General features: G+C 44.2%; 1 long non-coding RNA gene across 1 annotated transcript; it reads right to left on the reverse strand.

Annotated features, from left to right (window-relative positions):
* Positions 1-997: 997 nt before the first annotated feature.
* On the reverse strand, positions 998-5,231 carry LOC308355472. Its single transcript, XR_013967971.1, has 3 exons — positions 5,164-5,231; positions 2,487-2,895; positions 998-1,864 (listed from the first exon to the last, which is right to left on the reverse strand). It is a non-coding gene; the product is annotated as an uncharacterized lncRNA (long non-coding RNA).
* Between the last annotated feature and the right edge of the window lie 769 nt (positions 5,232-6,000).

Consider the following 6,000-nt stretch of genomic DNA (forward strand, 5'->3'; position numbering starts at 1 on the left):
TTCTCTCTCTAACTCTGCAGGGGCTAAGACTTAGCTGTCTCTATTAGTTGTTTGCATTCTAGTCTGCAGCGAGGGCCTAAGATCCAGTGTTCTGGGGGATATGGCACACTGGAGAGCAAGATCTCCAAAAGTGGGCCTGGGGGGCTTGTCAAAACTGGAGGAGACTTGGAATACAAGTTTACACACGTCCTCTGTCAGCCCTATCTTTCCATCCCTTTCCTGCTGCCTCAGTAAACAGCACTGCCTCCATTAATGGAACCTCTGGAGATGAACCTCCTTTACAATGAACATGATGTGTTCAAACAAAATAACAGCTTCATAAATCACACTAAACAGTACTGCAATATATCAGGTGGCTCTGGTGCGACATTCCTGCTGATCTATGCAGTCAGGGCACAAATCTCTCCAGGCACAGTTTTGATTCATCTCCCAGAGCCGAAGGAAAACAGAGTGTACCCACCCTCATTAGAGACTCTATCTCCCACTACTTCAGGTATTCTGAGATCTCTTGCTCTCTGACTTTCCCAACCACAAATTTTGTTCAACAGAATTATTGATTGAGGGCCCCCTAAGTACAAGATAAGGACATCTAGTGGTTAAAGGCACACACACACAGGCACCCTGTACACGTTTACACACAAGGAGAGACCAAGCAAATATTCATTCTAACATATTACACAATTTCATAAGTGTTGTGAAAAAAAAAAAGATAATAAAATGGTTTGAAATCATATAAGCAGGGGGCCTAACCAATTTAAGAGGAGGATGACATTGGAACGTGTAAAATTCCTAAGCTGAGAAAGAGTCAGGTCTCTTCAAGGAACTAAAAGAAAGGACAGTGCATCTGGCTAGACAATGAACGGGAGAAGCCCGAGAGGTACGCTGCTTGGATCATTGGAAGACATGGATTCATGCTAAGGGTTTTAAGGCTGTATTGTTCAGAGTACACGGCCATCCCCAGAAGGGTTTTCAGGTGGAGGGTTATAAGATCAAATGTGCATTTTAAAGAAAATTTTATTTTATGGACAACAGATCGAAAGGGAGGAAGTGTGGAAGATAGGAGGCTGAGAAGTGGTGGAGGTGAGAGGTGGTGTTGATTTAGACTGGGTGGTAGAGGTAGATTTGGTGAAGGATGGGAAGTATCAGGCTGATTCCAAGTGGGTGTGTTCTGCTCCAAGGCTGGAGATGCCACAAACTGGGTGAAGAACTTGAAGGACCTGGATCTGGACTGGAAGGGATGATTACGAGTTCTGCATTTGCAAACAATTCACTGCAGTCTATTTACATTTAAAACCTTTGGCTTCTGGGAAGTTGCAGGATTTATCTTTTATTAACAGAAGTGAATTGAGAAAGATTTAGGTAAAAAGGAGACTTCGGTGTCATATTTATAACCTCCTCTGCCTTCTAAGGGGAGGCTCTTTAATTGCTGGGCACACTGAGGCCAATGCACAGAGAATTGCTCTGTATCATAAAACAGTGAAAAAGTTGGGGACTGTAGGGGAAATCTTCAAGATCATGAATCTTGTGAAGTTGGATTGGAAAAAGCAGGCTCTGGGGGATGCGCAGGAGGGTGGGAGGGCGGGAGGACTCTGGAGGAACGGAAATGGAAAGAGGAATGGAACGAAGAATCAAGTAGTGTTGTTCCTCTGAGGGGTGCACTGCAGAACCTCTTCCACATCTCCCCTCTGAAGTCTTCCATGGATTTTCCTTTCCATGATTCTCAACCATGGAGAGACCTGATATCAGGTTACATGGAGGCCAGGGTGACAGTGAACCGCTCTCAGGGAGATGGGAATGGGAGTTGATCCACAGAAGAAAACGTGCTGCAGGTGCTTGCTTCCTGACTCAATCTGCCCTTTCAGTGCTAGAAGACAAGGGAATGGAAGAAAAAGTAAAAGAAGACGAGAAAAACATAAGAAAAAGGAAGACAGTGGGAAGGGAAAGAGGGATACACTGTTGGGTTCTGTTCTCTCTCTTCAATTAAAAACACCGAGAGAAGGACAATATATATTAAGTTATCTCATACTAAAGCAAAGGTCGGTGACTCCCAAAAGGAAAATGGCTGTTGACCTCCTCCATCCCCTTCTCTGGGGTATTCTTGGGGTGGACTGTGGATTTGTGTGCTTACTCCTATATTTATTCAGTCCTTCATCACAAATTCATTGAGTACCTTTTCTGTGCTAGGCAAGGGTATAACGATGAGAAACACAATCCCTTTATATATTTGCAGGGAAATTAGCACTTAGTGGGAAGACAGACAAACGACAGAAATATTTCAATGTGACCCTTGCTATTATAGGGAATAGGAGAATATACAAGGGTCTTATGAGTCAGCCTGGGGGATTGCAGGAATGTTTTACCCCCAAGGTAATACACTGAAGAGAAATCATGACTTTCCATCATGTTGGTGGGGTGAGGAGGGAAACTATACCTGGTATTTGGAAGAGAAAAAAAAAAAAGATTGAGGCTGAAAGCAGAAAACTTACCGACCTACTGTAAGGATTTTGAATAGTTCACAGAATTATCAGGAAGGCTGCAAAGTCACTTTTGGAGAATGGGAGAGGAGTAAGTCCGTTAGGCATAATCCAAGATCATTTCAGAATGACACCACAAAACCAGTCTGGTAGAGATAGTAGGGTCAGTGACGCTCAACAGCTATAAACCCCAGTTGCAGCCTCGGTGCTGCTGCTGTTAGCAATGCCTGCGTTTGTTGTTATCGTGGTCTCGGCTCACCACCACCAGGATGAACCCTTACCCTCTCTGTTCCTTTGCATTAATGACTCAGATTGGAAGTTGCAGGTGGGCACGTTTGATTGTCTGCCTCCCTGGCTCCAAGGGAATCTTGAAAAGCAAATTCGTGGCTTTTTCAGCTTCTGGGATGGGGCAGTCTCATACCTGGATTCAAAAAGAGAAAGTCCTCTAAATAGAAAGGGAGTTCATCATGGGCAGCCCTCTTTTCCTAATAAGGGGAGAGGGATGAAGGCAAGACAAAGGTATTCCAGGTAATTGTATGTGAGTATATAGAAAGGTTCAAAGGCATGAACTAGCATGCTGTGCTACCAGGCCTGCTAGTAACTCAAAAATAGGTGGGAGAGAAGGGAAGGAGGGCTGGGAAAGCAGACAGGGGACTTGTTTTGAAGGCTTTATGCCTACAAGTTTGGCTTTCCTGTTAGAGGGTTGTGGCAGGTTCGGTTAGTTGTCCACTCACTATCCATTGATGTTTCTTCTTTACCAATGAAATTCCAATTTTGATTTGGGTAGCTATTCACCCAGAGATACTTCCTTGTAGCTATCAGTGATTGCCATATTCACCGTTCAAGTCAATGAGACATAAACTGAGGATTCTTGTCTCTCCCTTTCCTAACTAAATACAGATGTGAGCTCTGGAGGTATAGCAATCAACTTAGGATGGTAAGACAACAAGCAGGGAAAAAGGCCTATGTATTAAAATGGCAGAACAAGAAGATGGAAAGAGCCCAGTTCCCTGTTTCATCTGAGACTTGCCTACTCCCAGATTTCTTGAGACAAGCCCCACGTGTTTTTGTCACTAGAGTTGGATTTTCTGTTATTTGCAGCTGAATGTGATCCTGACTTTAAGAGGGAAGGAGACCAGATAGGACACTAATAAAATCATTTATAAGTGACTTCAGTGGGGACAGAAGAGGTAGGATTGGGCAGAGAGGATGGACTGAAGATGTGAATGTGGTGAATGTATATGTTCAGCCATGTCTCAAACGGGATGGGGGCTGTGGGGGTGGAATTTACTTCAGGTACCACAGAAAACTATCCCCAGCATTGAAGTGTTAGGGAACTCCATGAGAACACCTGGAAAGCATGGAGTGGGAGGGAGATTGTGAAAGCGGGAGAAAGGGTGCGGAATGGGGATGTGTATGGTCTCAAAGACTAACCTCACAAATTTTTTTTATTATTAAAAAATTACAACATACAAAATACAACAAACAAAATATATTGGGTCAATATACAAATTTTAGAAAACTCAGTTAAGCAAAAAAGCGTCTGTTAAAAATATTAAAACCCTCCCAAATTCCACTACCCAGAGGTAATAATTACTGCTAACATTTTGATTATTTCTTTGCAGTCCCCATGTAGTCCTTTTTTCCCCATTCTTACCATAAAAATGATTCTATAAATAGTTTAACAAAAATTTGATCATAATATGTATTGTTTTTCAATCTGTCCAACATTTTGCATTTGACAAAACTGAGAAGGGCTTTTTATGTCACTATCACTGTAGTGGCTACATGCAGTGCTCCATTCTGTGGATGTATCTATCATGGTATAGATGTCAAACTTTTAAACATTCTTATTTCCCATTTCATGCAGTGGGGGAATTGTTAAAGGTAATTCTGGGATTGAAGTAGTAGCATTAGCCTTGCCATCAGTTTTTTTTTTTTTTAAGTTTTAATTTTAATTCTAGTATAGTCAACATACAATCTTTTATCAGTTTCAGGTGTACAACACTTCCATACATGACCCTGTGCTCCTCATCTATTTAACCGCGCCCGCAGCTCCCCCCAAATCAGTTTAACGTGATTTGGGCTGTGACAGCCCCCAAAATTGTGCCAATATTTACCTTATTTTATTTGTATTTTGTCAACTTCTCTTCACATTGTGGAAAAAGACCCTAAAACCATTATATTGCTGGTTAGGACAAAGCAAGATTTTTTCCTTTAGTATGAACAGTACGTTTGCAGGGCTGATATTTATTGGCTTTCCTTTAACACATTAGACTTCTCTGCAGGTGAGCCATTTAGCTAGCAGGAAAGGAAATGCAGCAGTTAGTAACGATTATCATTTAATGGCATACATTGAAAGAGGAAAAGAGAAGCTACCGGCTTCCGCAGCGAGCAGGGTTCGAACCTGCGCGGGGAGACCCCATTGGATTTCAAGTCCAACGCCTTAACCACTCGGCCATCGCTGCCACGGAGGCAAAACAAACGCAGAGATACTTTAGTGCAATAACTGCGCGCACGCGCGTCAAGCCCACTAAGAGGCGGAGCCTACAAACTCCCCAGCCCAGTTCAGAGAGGCGTTAGAGGTTGACCGCTCAAATTGTGTGAACTATACCGTGGAAACGGAGAAATAACAGCAACTCCCTTAAGTATTAAGTAAACTTTAAGTAGAAGGTCTGGGAAACCCTACCCTTCGCTGAGCTCCGAAAATCGCAAAGTTGCCTGGCTTCTGGTCGCCGACCATATTTTTGCCCTCCCACTTCCTTATTAGGTAATCGAGATAGCTGTGAAACAAAGACCTATCCCATTCAGTGCTGCGGGCCTGCGCTCTGGGAAATTTCTGCGTTTCTGCGGGGGCGTGCGTCTTCCGCTGCGTTCCTGAGTTGACCGCGTCGCTTTGAGCCCTCCTCTTCGTGCGGAAAGGCGGGAGGCGGGAGGACTCGGGTAGCTGTCGGTGGCCACACCTGTCCCGAGCTTCTGCCAAAGCAGCCCTCTCTCATTCTTCCTCCAAGGGTCCCTGCTGGAGGAAATCCGGCCCCAAGTGTGGTCTCAGGTCTCTCAAGTGTTGAGGAGCATTGGACGTAGTTTGAGAACCAAGTTCTGCGAATTAGGTCTGCTTTCTACCATTAAATACCATTATTTTCTCCCTTCAGCACTAGGCCCCCCCCCTTTTTTGAGTTACTTAAATAAAGGTCTCAGAAGCGGGTAGGTCGGTACTATGCCGCCTTCTCCAGAGAACGGGAGCCCGGGACCCGCCCGTGGGTCTGGGCTACCTGACTCCAGGGCGCACGCGCGGCTCCTTACCCGCGCACGTGGAGGACGCCGCCCCCCTCCCCCTAGCCGGTTCTGTCTGTTGATGAAAGATTTGGTAACAACAGCGGTAACAACAGCAACAACAAAGGCAACCTTTTACTAAATTTCTAAATTTCTTCTTAAATTTAACTTTTAAAATTCTAAGAGTGTTCCTGGAAAGAAACGTCACCATCTCTCGAATAGTGTTACAGGAAGGCAAATCCTTGCCTTTTGG

Source organism: Martes martes, assembly GCF_963455335.1.
Source record: "Martes martes genome assembly, chromosome: 14".
NCBI lineage: Eukaryota > Metazoa > Chordata > Mammalia > Carnivora > Mustelidae > Martes > Martes martes.